We start from the raw sequence: 13,942 nt of genomic DNA, 5'->3' as shown, positions 1-13,942 counted from the left end.
CTATCTCTGTACCCTCCTCCAGCCCCTACACCCCTCCCTATCTCTGTAACCTCCTCCAGCCCTTACACCCCTCCCTATCTCTGTAACCCCCTCCAGCCCCTACACCCCTCCCTATCTCTGTGACCTCCTCCAGCCCCGACACCCCTCCCTATCTCTGTACCCTCCTCCAGCCCCTACACCCCTCCCTATCTCTGTAACCTCCTCCAGCCCTTACACCCCTCCCTATCTCTGTAACCCCCTCCAGCCCCTAAACCCCTCCCTATCTCTGCAACCTCCTCCAACCCCTAAACCCCTCCCTATGTCGGTAACCCCGTCCAACTCCTACACCCCTCCCTATCTCTGTAACCTCCTCCAACCCCTAAACCCATCCCTATGTCGGTAACCTCCTCCAGCCCCTGCATCCCTCCCTTTCTCTGCAACCTCCTCCAGCCCTTACACCCCTCCCTATAACTGTAACCTCCTCCAGCCCTTACACCCCTCCCTATCTCTGTAACCTCCTCCAGCCCCTACACCCCTCCCTATCTCTGTAACCCCCTCCAGCCCCTACACCCCTCCCTATCTCTGTAACCTCCTCCAGCCCCTACACCCCTCCCTATCTCTGTAACCCCCTCCAGCCCCTACACCCCTCCCTATCTCTGTACTCCTCCAGCCCCTACATCCCTCCCTATTTCTGTAACCCCCTCCAGCCCCTACACCCCTCCCTATCTCTGTACTCCTCCAGCCCCTACACCCCTCCCTATCTCTGTAACCCCCTCCAGCCCCTACACCCTTCCCTATCTCTGTAACCCCCTCCAGCCCCTAAACCCCTCCCTATCTCTTGTAACCTCCTCCAGCCCTTACACCCCTCCCTTTCTCTGCAACCTCCTCCAGCCCTTACACCCCTCCCTATAACTGTAACCTCCTCCAGCCCCTACACCCCTCCCTATCTCTGTAACCCCCTCCAGCCCCTACACCCCTCCCTATCTCTGTAACCTCCACCAGCGCCTACACCCCTCCCTATCTCTGCAACCTCCTCCAGCCCCTACACCCCTCCCTATCTCTGTAACACCCTCCAGCCCCGACACCACTCCCTATCTCTGGAACATCCTCCAGCCCTTACACCCCTCCCTATCTCTGTAACCTCCTCCAGCCCCTAAACCCCTCCATATCTCTGTAACCTCCTCCAGCCCTTACACCCCTCCCTATAACTGTAACCTCCTCCAGCCCTTACACCCCTCCCTATCTATGTAACCTCCTCCAGCCCCTGCACCCCTCCCTATCTCTGTAACCTCCTCCAGCCCCTACACCCCTCCCTATCTCTGTAACCCCCTCCAGCCCCTACACCCCTCCCTATCTCTGTAACCTCCTCCAGCCCCTGCACCCCTCCCTATCTCTGTAACCTCCTCCAGCCCCTACACCCCTCCCTATCTCTGAACTCCTCCAGCCCCTACATCCCTCCCTATCTCTGTAACCCCCTCCAGCCCCTACACCCCTCCTTATCTCTGTACTCCTCCAGCCCCTACACCCCTCCCTATCTCTGTAACCCCCTCCAGCCCCTACACCCCTCCCTATCTCTGTAACCTCCTCCAGCCCCTACACCCCTCCCTATCTCTGTAACCTCCTCCAGCCCCTACACCCCTCCCTATCTCTGTAACCTCCTCCAGCCCCTACACCCCTCCCTATCTCTGTATTCTCCTCCAGCCCCTACACCCCTCCCTATCTCTGTAACCCCCTCCAGCCCCTACACCCCTCCCTATCTCTGTAACCTCCAGCCCCTACATCCCTCCCTATCTCTGTAACCCCCTCCAGTCCTACACCCCTCCCTATCTCTGTAACCTCCTCCAGCCCCTACACCCCTCCCTATCTCTGTAACCCCCTCCAGCCCCTACACCCCTCCCTATCTCTGGAACCTCCAGCCCCTACATCCCTCCCTATCTCTGTAACCTCCAGCCCCTACATCCCTCCCTATCTCTGTAACCCCCTCCAGCTCCTACACCCCTCCCTATCTCTGTAACCTCCTCCAGCCCCTACACCCCTCCCTATCTCTGTAACCCCCTCCAGCTCCTACACCCCTCCCTATCTCTGTAACCTCCTCCAGCCCCTACACCCCTCCCTATCTCTGTAACCCCCTCCAGCCCCTACACCCCTCCCTATCTCTGTAACCTCCAGCCCCTACATCCCTCCCTATCTCTGTAACCCCCTCCAGCTCCTACACCCCTCCCTATCTCTGTAACCTCCTCCAGCCCCTACACCCCTCCCTATCTCTGTAACCCCCTCCAGCCCCTACACCCCTCCCTATCTCTGGAACCTCCAGCCCCTACATCCCTCCCTATCTTTGTAACACCCTCCAGCTCCTACACCCCTCCCTATCTCTGTAACCCCCTCCAGCCCCTACACCCCTCCCTATCTCTGTAACCCCCTCCAGCCCCTACACCCCTCCCTATCTCTGTAACCTCCTCCAGCCCCTACACCCCTCCCTATCTCTGTAACCTCCTCCAGCCCCTACACCCCTCCCTATCTCTGTAACCTCCAGCCACTATACCCCTCCCTATCTCTGTAACCCCCCTCCAGCCCCTACACCCCTCCCTATCTCTGTAACCTCCTCCAGCCCCTACACCCCTCCCTATCTCTGTAACCTCCTCCAGCCCCTACACCCCTCCCTATCTCTGTAACCTCCAGCCACTATACCCCTCCCTATCTCTGTAACCCCCCTCCAGCCCCTACACCCCTCCCTATCTCTGTAAGCTGGTCAATCTTCCTCCCAACCTTCTCTGCTCCAAGGAGAACAACCCCGGCTTCTCCAGTCTCTCCCCGTCACTGAAACCCTCAATCCCTGGAACCACTCTGGTCAAGCTCCCTCTGCACCCTCTCGAAGGCCGTGACATCGTCCCGACAGTGTGGTGTCCAGAATTGGCCACAATGCTCCCGTTGAGGCCGAACCCATGTTTGATGTAACGGCGGGACATCGAGCGAGATCCAGATCGCAGCTCAATTCTCACAGCCTTTCGCCCCTCGCCCCCGCCCACCGCCCCCTCCAGTGGTCCCAGTGCCAAGGCCTGCACTCAACTCTGGCCCAAAGCTCTCAGAGTTGACCATGCGAGGAGGGGGCGCCTGGGATCGGGCCCCTCCTCAACCACCCAGGCCGGCTCTGACCTCAGTGATACGAGGCAAGCAGAGAGGGTCTGAGCTGAGAAATGTTAAGAGACAGGAGCAGGAGTCGGCCATTCGGCCCCTTGAGCCTGCTCCGCCATTCAATGAGATCCCAAAGCGAGCGCTCGACTCGGAACTCCTTCACGGGCAAGCGAGCCAAAGGTGGGCAGAGGAAACGTTACAAGGGACCACCCTCAAAGCCTCCCTTGATAAAGTGCAACATCCCCCACCGACACCTGGGAGTCCCTGGGCCCAAAGACCAGTCCCGCCCTAAGTGGAGGGAGTGCATCCGGGAGGGGCGCTGAGCACCTCGAGTCTCGTCGCCGAGAGCGTGCAGAAACCAAGCGCAGGCAGCGGAAGGAGCGTGCGGCAAACCAGTCCCACCCTCCCCTTCCCTCAACCACTGTCTGTCCCACCTGTGACAGGGACTGTGGCTCCCGTATTGGACTGTTCAGCCACCGAAGGACTCATTGTTAGAGTGGAAGCAAGTCTTCCTCGATCCCGAGGGACTGCCGATGATGATGGACGATGATGAAGATCGCGGCTGGTCCGATCTTGGGCTCAGCTCCACTTCCCCGCCCGCTCCCTTCACTCCCTTATCGCTCAAAAATCTGTCTATCTCCACCTTAAATATATTCAGTGACCCAGCTCCCCACAGCTCTCTGGGGCAGAGAATTCCACAGATTCACCAGAAGAAACTCCTCCTCATCTCCATCTTAAATGGGCGACCCCTTATTCTGAGACTATGTGCCCCCTAGTTCTAGATTCCCCCACGAGGGGGAAACATCCTCTCTGCATCCACCCTGTCCAGCCCCCCTCAGAATCTGATACGTTTCGATAAGATCACCTCTCATTCTTCCAAACTCCAATGGGTACAGGCCCAACCTGCTCAACCTTTCCTCATAAGACAACCCCTTTGTCATGTGTTCAACTACCATTGTAACCCATGTATAAGCTGACCTAAGTTGTACACCTTGAGAACACTGACCACAAGGGGGTGAACTTGTGGGAGACACTCCTAACCTGGACTTTCAGGTATAAAAGGGGAAGCTCCACCCACCTTCATCACTTGAGGTCTTGGTAATAAAGGTAACTGGTCACAGAGTGACCTTCTCTCAAGTATGGGCCTCGTGTGCATTTATACTGTATAGTAAGGACATATCACCCTTCATCTCCGGAATAGACCGAGTGAACCTTCTCTGAACTGCCTCAAATGAAGAAAGGCAGAAAGGTTGAGCGAATGTTCGGAGAGAGCAGGCCGGGACCAGCGTGAGTTAGGGTCTCAACGAGGGACCCCAGATAGTGTGACCCGATCACATTCACAAAGATCGGGGATTCCCTAAGCCCGGCCCATTCAGGGAGTGGAATACTCACTCCATTCATAAACAGCTCTCGTCTCAAATATCATCGTAACTTGACCCAGTCGCTGATACCAAGATCGTCAAGTAGACTCGGTCCATTCCCACACACTGACTCCGTCTCCTACCTCACTGATACAGATCTGCCCACACCATCTCTCCTGATCCAGAGTAAAGCTCGCTCTACACTGTCCCCATCAAACACTCCCAGGGCAGGTACAGCATGGGGTTAGATACAGAGTAAAGCTCCCCCTACACTGTCCCATCAAACACTCCCAGGGCAGGTACAGGGGGTTAGATACAGAGTAAAGCTCCCTCTACACTGTCCCATCAAACAATCCCAGGGCAGGTACAGGGGTGTTAGATACAGAGTAAAGCTCCCTCTACACTGTCCCCATCAAACACTCCCAGGGCAGGTACAGGGGGTTAGATACAGAGTAAAGCTCCCTCTACACTGTCCCCATCAAACACTCCCAGGGCAGGTACAGCATGGGGTTAGATACAGAGTAAAGCTCCCTCTACACTGTCCCATCAAACACTCCCAGGGCAGGTACAGGGGTTAGATACAGAGTAAAGCTCCCTCTACACTGTCCCCATCAAACACTCCCAGGGCAGGTACAGGGGATTAGATACAGAGTAAAGCTCCCTCTACACTGTCCCCATCAAACACTCCCAGGGCAGGTACAGCATGGGGTTAGATACAGAGTAAAGCTCCCTCTACACTGTCCCCATCAAACACTCCCAGGGCAGGTACAGGGGATTAGATACAGAGTAAAGCTCCCTCTACACTGTCCCCATCAAACACTCCCAGGGCAGGTACAGCATGGGGTTAGATACAGAGTAAAGCTCCCTCTACACTGTCCCCATCAAACACTCCCAGGGCAGGTACAGCATGGGGTTAGATACAGAGTAAAGCTCCCTCTACACTGTCCCATCAAACACTCCCAGGGCAGGTACAGGGGGTTAGATACAGAGTAAAGCTCCCTCTACACTGTCCCATCAAACACTCCCAGGGCGGGTGTTATGTATCTGGACTTGTCTATACTCTGTACAGCCACCAGAGCGCTCATCCCCTGGAGTCCCAAGGGATCCCATAATCCCTTGGGAGCACAGGTATTTAAGGAGGTTTCACAGGTTGGAGAGGCACTCAGGAGACCTGCAATAAAAGACTATGGTCGCACTTTACTTTGAGCTCACAGTGTTCAGTCTGACTCTCTCTCCATACACAACAACTGGCGACGAGATACAGAGAGCGAACCCAAAGATGCAGAGAACAGTGGGCATCCTGGAGAAATTCTCGGAGGGAGATGATTGGGGAACTATTGTGGAGCGACTCGACCAATACTTCATGGCCAACGAGCTAGATGGGGAAGAGAGCGCTGCCAAACGTAGAGTGATCCTCCTCACCGTCTGTGGGGGAACCAACGTATGGCCTCATGAAGAATCTGCTCACTCCAGCGAAACCCACGGAGAAATCGTACGACGATTTGTGCACACTGGTCCGGGAGCATTTGAACCCGAAGGAAAGCGTTCTGATGGCGAGGTACCGGTTCTACACCTACAACAGGTCTGAAGGCCAGGAAGTGGCGAGTTATGTCACCGAGCTGAGACGCCTTTCAGGACATTGCGAGTTTGAAGGACATTTGGAGCACATGCTCAGAGCCTTTTTCGTACTTGGCATTGGCCACGAAACCATACTTCGCAAACTGTTGACTGTAGAGACCCCAACCTTGAGTAAGGCCATAGCGATAGCCCAGGCGTTCATTGCCACCAGTGACAATACGGAGCAAATCTCTCAGCACACAAGTGCTGCTACAAGTACTGTGAACAAAGTGATGTTGTTTTCGAATCGTAACGGACAGGGCAGGCCCCACATGCCTGCAGCTGCACATCCACAGATGTCTCAGAGTCCACCATCAAGGGTGATGAATGCAAGGCCATTAACACCTTGTTGGTGCTGCGGGGGTGATCATCGTTTCCATTCATGCCGATTCAAAGGATACATTTGCAAGGGCTGTGGAACAATGGGACACCTCCAACGAGCGTGCAGGCGAGCTGCAAATCCTGTTAAACCTGCGAACCACCATGTTACAGAGGACAGATCCATTGGGGATCACGATGAACCAGAGCCCCAGACCGAGGAGGCAGAGGTACATGGGGTGCACACGTTCACCACGAATTGTCCCCCGATAATGCTGAATGTTGAACTAAATGGACTCCCGGTGTCAATGGAGCAGGACACGGGCGCGAGCCAGTCCATCATGGGCAAAAAGACTTTCGAAAGATTGTGGTGCAACAAGGCCTCAAGGCCAGTCTTAACGCCAGTTCGCACGAAACTAAGAACTTACACGAAAGAACTGATTCCCGTATTAGGAAGTGCTATGGTAAAGGTCTCCTACGATGGAGCGGTGCACAAGCTACCACTCTGGGTGGTACCGGGCGATGGTCCCACGCTGCTCGGCAGGAGCTGGCTGGGAAAGATACCCTGGAACTGGGATGACGTCCGAGCGCTATTGCCCACTGACGACACTTCGTGTGCCCAGGTCTTAAACAAATTTCCTTCGCTGTTCGAACCAGACATCGGGAAATTCCAAGGAGCAAAAGTGCAGATCCACCTAATTCCGGGGGCACGACCCATCCATCACAAGGCGAGAGCAATACCGTACGTGATGAGAGAAAGGGTAGAGATCGAGCTCGACCGGCTACAAAGAGAGGGCATCATCTCACCGATCGAGTTCAGCGAGTGGGTCCTTTTGTCCCAGTCCTCAAGGGAGACGGCCCCGTCAGAATCTGTGGCGATTACAAAGTCACTATCAATCGTTTCTCCCTGCAGGACCAATACCCACTACCAAAGGCCGACGACCTCTTTGGTGGGAGGAAAGACGTTCACGAAGCTGGATCTGACTTCAGCCTACATAACGCAGGAACTGGAGGAATCATCGAAGGGCTGCACCTGCATCAACACGCACAAGGGTCTTTTTGTTTATAACAGATGCCCGTTTGGAATCCGATCAGCGGCGGCGATATTCCAGAGAAACAGGGAAAGCTTACTGAAGTCAGTCCCGCACACCGTGGTCTTCCAGGACGACATCTTGGTCACAGGTCGGAACACAGTCGAGCATCTGCAGAACCTGGAGGAGGTTCTTAGTCGGCTCAACCGCGTGGGGCTCAGGTTAAAATGCTCGAAGTGCGTTTTCCTGGCGCCTGAAGTGAAGTTCCTGGGGAGGAGGATTGTGGCGGACGGCATCAGGCCCACCGATTCGTAGACGGAGGCAATCGAGAACGCACCGAGGCCACAGAACGTGACGGAGCTGCGATCATTTCTGGGACTCTTGAACTACTTTGGTAACTTCTTACCGGGTCTCAGCACACTGCGAGAACCACTGCATGTCTTACTACGAAAAGGGGGCGAATGGATTTGGGGCAAAAGCCAAGAAAATGCCTTTGTAAAAGCGAGAAAATTGTTATGCTCAAACAAATTGCTTGTGTTGTATGATCCATGCAAGCGTTAGGTACTAGCATGTGATGTGTTGTCATATGGCGTCGGGTGTGTATTGCAACAAACGAATGATTTCGGGAAATTGCAACCGGTTGCTTATGCATCCAGGAGTCTGTCTAAGGCCGAGAGAGCCTACAGCATGATTGAAAAGGAAGCGTTAGCGTGTGTCTATAGGGTAAAGAAAATGCTTCAATATCTGTTTGGGCTAAAATTCGAATTGGAAACTGACCATAAGCCACTTATATCCCTGTTCTCCGAGAGCAAAGGGATAAATACCAACGCATCGGCCCGCATCCAGAGATGGACGCTCACGTTGTCCGCATACAACTACGCCATCCGCCACAGGCCAGGCACAGAAAACTGCGCCAATGCTCTCAGTAGGCTGCCATTGCCCACCACGGCAGATCAAAACCTGGACAAGCCAGGACCCCTTATTATCTCCAGTCAAACACTGTATGCTTCACGGGAGCTGGTCCAGTGTCCCAGTGGAAATGCAGGAAGAGATAAAGCCATTCCAGTGGCGCAAAGATGAAATGTCTATACAGGCAGACTGCCTTCTGTGGGGCAATCGAGTAGTGGTCCCTCTACACTGTCCCATCAAACACTCCCGGGGCAGGTACAGGGGGTTAGATACAGAGTAAAGCTCCCTCTACACTGTCCCATCAAACACTCCCAGGGCAGGTACAACACGGGGTTAGATACAGAGTAAAGCTCCCTCTACACTGTCCCATCAAACACTCCCAGGGCAGGTACAGGGGGTTAGATACAGAGTAAAGCTCCCTCGACACTGTCCCATCAAACACTCCCAGGGCAGGTACAGGGGGTTAGATACAGAGTAAAGCTCCCTCTACACTGTCCCATCAAACACTCCCAGGACAGGTACAGGGGGTTAGATACAGAGTAAAGCTCCCTCTACACTGTCCCCATCAAACACTCCCAGGGCAGTTACAGGGGGTTAGATACAGAGTAAAGCTCCCTCTACACTGTCCCATCAAACACTCCCAGGGCAGGTACAGGGGGTTAGGTACAGAGTAAAGCTCCCTCTACACTGTCCCATCAAACACTCCCAGGGCAGGTACAGGGGGTTAGATACAGAGTAAAGCTCCCTCTACACTGTCCCCATCAAACACTCCCAGGGCAGGTACAGCACGGGGTTAGATACAGAGTAAAGCTCCCTCTGCACTGTCCCATCAAACACTCCCAGGGCAGGTACAGCACGGGGTTAGACACAGGGCAATGCGGCAGGCCTGAGAGATAAAACATTTCTCTCTCTCTCTGTCGCACTCAGGAAGGGTTTACCGATGCTCTCAACCTTGAAGCTGCACGGCACAAGCTGAGTCTTTCAATAGATTGCAATCAATAAATCCCCGGAGAGCAGAGCTGCTCGAAAATAGAACTCCATCTGCACAAGCAGGCAGCCGATCGATAGTGCTTAAATATCAATCTCCTTCTCGAGTGTACGAGGCTGTGATCAGCAGGTCGGGAAACTCCTTGATATGTCCCTCACTTGCCTCTCCCATCCTCTCCATCAATGCACGATATCAGAGATTACAGCGCGGGAGGAGGCCATTCGGCCCATCGTGTCCGCGTTGTGCCGGCCGACCAAGAGCCATCCCGGCCTAATCCCACTTTCCCGCTCTGGGTCCGTAGCCCTGTGGGTTACAGCACTTCGAGCACACGTCCAAATGTGGTGAGGGTTTCTGCCTCTACCCCCCTTTCAGGCAGTGAGTTCCCCCCCAGACCCCCACCACCCTCTGGGTGAAGACATTTCCCCTCAAACCCCCTCTAAACCTCCCCCCCAATTACTTTCAATCTCTGCCCCCTGGTTGTTGACCCCTCTGCCAAGGGAAACAGGTCCGTCCTATCCACTCGATCCGGGCCCCTCACACCTCAATTAAATCTCCCTCTGCCTTCTATGTTCCACAGAAAATAAACACAGCCTCTCCAATCTTTCCTCATTGCTAAAATTTTCCAGTCCCGGCAACATCCTGGTAAATCTCCTCTGTACCCTCACCAGTGCAACATCCTGGTAACTCTCCTCTGTACCCTCTCCAGTGCAACATCCTGGTAAATCTCCTCTGTACCCTCTCCAGTGCAACATCCTGGTAAATCTCCTCTGTACCCTCTCCAGTGCAACATCCTGGTAAATCTCCTCTGTACCCTCTCCAGTGCAACATCCTGGTAAATCTCCTCTGTACCCTCTCCAGTGCAACATCCTGGTAAATCTCCTCTGTACCCTCTCCAGTGCAACATCCTGGTAAATCTCCTCTGTACCCTCTCCAGTGCAACATCCTGGTAAATCTCCTCTGTACCCTCTCCAGTGCAACATCCTGGTAAATCTCCTCTGTACCCTCTCTAGTGCAACATCCTGGTAAATCCCCTCTGTCTCTCTCTAGTGCAACATCCTGGTAAATCCCCTCTGTACCCTCTCTAGTGCAACATCCTGGTAAATCTCCTCTGTACCCTCTCTAGTGCAACATCCTGGTAAATCTACTCTGTACCCTCTCCAGTGCAACATCCTGGTAAATCTACTCTGTACCCTCTCCAGTGCAACATCCTGGTAAATCTCCTCTGTACCCTCTCTAGTGCAACATCCTAGTGAATCTCCTCTGTACCCTCTCTAGTGCAACATCCTGGTAAATCTCCTCTGTACCCTCTCCAGTGCAACATCCTGGTAAATCTCCTCTGTACCCTCTCTAGTGCAACATCCTGGTAAATCTGTTCTGTACCCTCTCCAGTGCAACATCCTGGTAAATCTCCTCTGCACCCTCTCCAGTGCAACATCCTGGTAAATCTCCTCTGTACCCTCTCCAGTGTAACATCCTGGTAAATCTGCTCTGTACCCTCTCCAGTGCAATCACATCCTGGTAAATCTCCTCTGTACCCGTAAATACCACCCACCTCATCCAACCAACCCCCTGATTTTCCCGCACCCCCCACCCCCAAGGCTTTCCCCGTCCCCTTCCCCCACCCCCACTCCCTCAGCCCGAGCTTAGCGGCAGTCCCTGTTCAAGTCGTTCTTGACTCAATAACAGCCCCCACCCCCTCTCACATCCCAGAGAAGCCTCCTCAAGTGACTGCACTGAGGGATACCAAAACCATGCTGCCTGGTCACACAATTGTCTGCTGTTGACGCGGGAGGCCCGGACAAACTGGTGTGATGGCGGACTATTCGAGTACAGGGGCGTCACAGAGAGAGAGAGTGAGAGAGGGAGACAGAGGGTGTAGATGTTGAAGGAGATTACAGAGATAGGGAGGGGTGTAGGGGCTGGAGGAGGTTACAGGGATAGGGAGGGGTGTAAGGGCTGGAGGAGGTTACAGAGATAGGGAGGGGTGTAAGGGCTGGAGGAGGTTACAGAGATAGGGAGGGGTGTAGGGGCTGGAGGAGGTTACAGAGATAGGGAGGGGTGTAGGGGCTGGAGGAGGTTACAGAGATAGGGAGGGGTGTAGGGGCTGGAGGGGGTTACAGAGATAGGGAGGTGTGTAGGGGCTGGAGGAGGTTACAGAGATAGGGAGGGGTGTAGGGGCTGGAGGAGGTTACAGAGATAGGGAGGGGTGTAGGGGCTGGAGGAGGTTACAGAGATAGGGAGGGGTGTAGGGGCTGGAGGGGGTTACAGAGATAGGGAGGGGTGTAGGGGCTGGAGGGGGTTACAGAGATAGGGAGGGGTGTAGGGGCTGGAGGGGGTTACAGAGATAGGGAGGGGTGTAGGGGCTGGAGGAGGTTACAGAGATAGGGAGGGGTGTAGGGGCTGGAGGAGGTTACAGAGATAGGGAGGGGTGTAGGGGCTGGAGGGGGTTACAGAGATAGGGAGGAGGAGGAATTTGAACACGTGGGTGGGGAATTTTGAAATGGAGGCGTTGCCAGGCGGGGAACCAATGTCTGTCAGCGAGTGCAGGGGGTGATGGGTGACAGTTGGGCTTCCCTCTGATCTAAACCTGAAAAGGACGGAATGTCGGAGTGGGAACGAGAGTATTCAGCCCCCCGTCAAGAGATTTCACAGTTGTAATGTGGGAAATGCCAATTTGCGCACAGCAAGCTCCCACACACAGCGATGTGATAATGACCCGGATCGTCTGTTTTAGTGATGTTGGTCGAGGGATAAATATTGGCCCCAGGACACCGGGGAGAACTCTCCCTGCTCTTCTTCCAATAGTGGCCCCGAGATCTTTTACATCCACCCGAGAGGGCAGACGGGGCCTCGGTTTAATGTCTCATCCCGAAATACAGCCCCTCCGACAGTGCGGGGCTCCCTCAGTACTGCCCCTCCGACAGTGCGGGGCTCCCTCAGTACTGCCCCTCCGACAGTGCGGGGCTCCCTCAGTACCGCCCCTCCGACAGTGCGGGGCTCCCTCAGTACTGCCCCTCCGACAGTGCGGGGCTCCCTCAGTACTGCCCCTCCGACAGTGCGGGGCTCCCTCAGTACTGCCCCTCCGACAGTGCGGGGCTCCCTCAGTACTGCCCCCTCCGACAGTGCGGCGCTCCCTCAGTACTGCCCCTCCGACAGAGCGGCGCTCCCTCAGTACTGCCCCTCCGACAGTGCGGCATTCCCTCAGTACTGCCCCTCCGACAGTGCGGCATTCCCTCAGTACCGCCCCTCCGACAGTGCGGCGCTCCCTCAGTACTGCCCCTCCGACAGTGCGGCGCTCTCTCAGTACTGCCCCTCCGACAGAGCGGCGCTCCCTCAGTACTGCCCCTCTGACAGTGCGGGGCTCCCTCAGTACCGCCCCTCCGACAGTGCGGCGCTCCCTCAGTACTGCCCCTCCGACAGTGCGGGGCTCCCTCAGTACTGCCCCTCCGACAGTGCGGGGCTCTCTCAGTACTGCCCCTCCGACAGTGCGGCGCTCTCTCAGTACTGCCCCTCCGACAGAGCGGCGCTCCCTCAGTACTGCCCCTCCGACAGAGCGGCGCTCCCTCAGTACTGCCCCTCCGACAGTGCGGCGCTCCCTCAGTACCGCCCCTCCGACAGTGCGGCGCTCCCTCAGTATCGCCCCTCCGACAGTGCGGCGCTCCCTCAGTACTGCCCCTCCGACAGTGCGGCACTCCCTCAGTACCGCCCCTCCGACAGTGCGGGGCTCCCTTAGTACCGCCCCTCCGACAGTGCGGCGCTCCCTCAGTACTGCCCCTCCGACAGTGCGGCACTCCCTCAGTACCGCCCCTCCGACAGTGCGGGGCTCCCTTAGTACCGCCCCTCCGACAGTGCGGCACTCCCTCAGTACTGCCCCTCCGACAGTACGGCGCTCCCTCAGTACCGCCCCTCCGACAGCGCAGTGCGGCGCTCCCTCGGTACCACCCCTCCCACAATACGGCGCTCCCTCAGTACCGCCCCTCCGACAGCGCAGTGCGGCGCTCCCTCGGCACTGGATTTAGGTGCTTGCGTTGAGGAGTACGCCCCCTGGTGGACCAAGTGCTCCACCTGGTGGACTCGTGCGGCAATGCAACTGCCGATGTATAGCATAAAAAGGAGCACTTATCCTCGGTCAGCAAACTTGGAAATATTACCTTTGGTTCCCTCAACCAAATCATATATATATATATATATATATACACACATATATATTGTGAATAGCTGGGGCCCCAGCACTGATCCCTGTGGTACCCGACTAGTCACTGCCCGCCACCCTGAAAAAGACCCGTTTGTTCCGTCTCTCTGTGTCCTTGCCAGTTCACCAATTTTCAATCCGTGCCAATACATTACCCCTAATCCTACGTGCTTTAATGTTTGCACACTAACCTCTTACGTGGGACTCTTCTCAAAGGCCTTCTGAAAATCCAAATACACTACATCCACTGGTTCCCCCTTATCGATTCTGTCAGTTGCATCCTCGAGAAACTGCAGTCACTTTGTGATTTGCCTCTCGTGGAGCCACGTGGACCCATCTGGTGTGTGTGAGCGCGGTGTGCGTGTCTGTTGTGGCGATAGTATCGCGGCGCTCGCGTCTCTGGGAGGGCCGGGGG

At 55.4% G+C, this 13,942-nt stretch overlaps 1 protein-coding gene across 1 annotated transcript in view; it reads right to left on the bottom strand.

Annotated features, from left to right (window-relative positions):
* The window catches only part of kcnd1 (potassium voltage-gated channel, Shal-related subfamily, member 1), a 71,724-nt gene that overhangs the window by 45,560 nt on the left and 12,222 nt on the right, over nucleotides 1-13,942 (bottom strand). The gene's annotated exons all lie outside the window — the stretch shown is intronic.

This window comes from Pristiophorus japonicus, chromosome 32 (genome assembly GCF_044704955.1).
Source record: "Pristiophorus japonicus isolate sPriJap1 chromosome 32, sPriJap1.hap1, whole genome shotgun sequence".
In the NCBI taxonomy this organism is placed as follows: domain Eukaryota; kingdom Metazoa; phylum Chordata; class Chondrichthyes; family Pristiophoridae; genus Pristiophorus; species Pristiophorus japonicus.
Note: the sequence above shows the minus strand (reverse complement) of the source record. Positions and strands in the feature narration are given on the sequence as shown.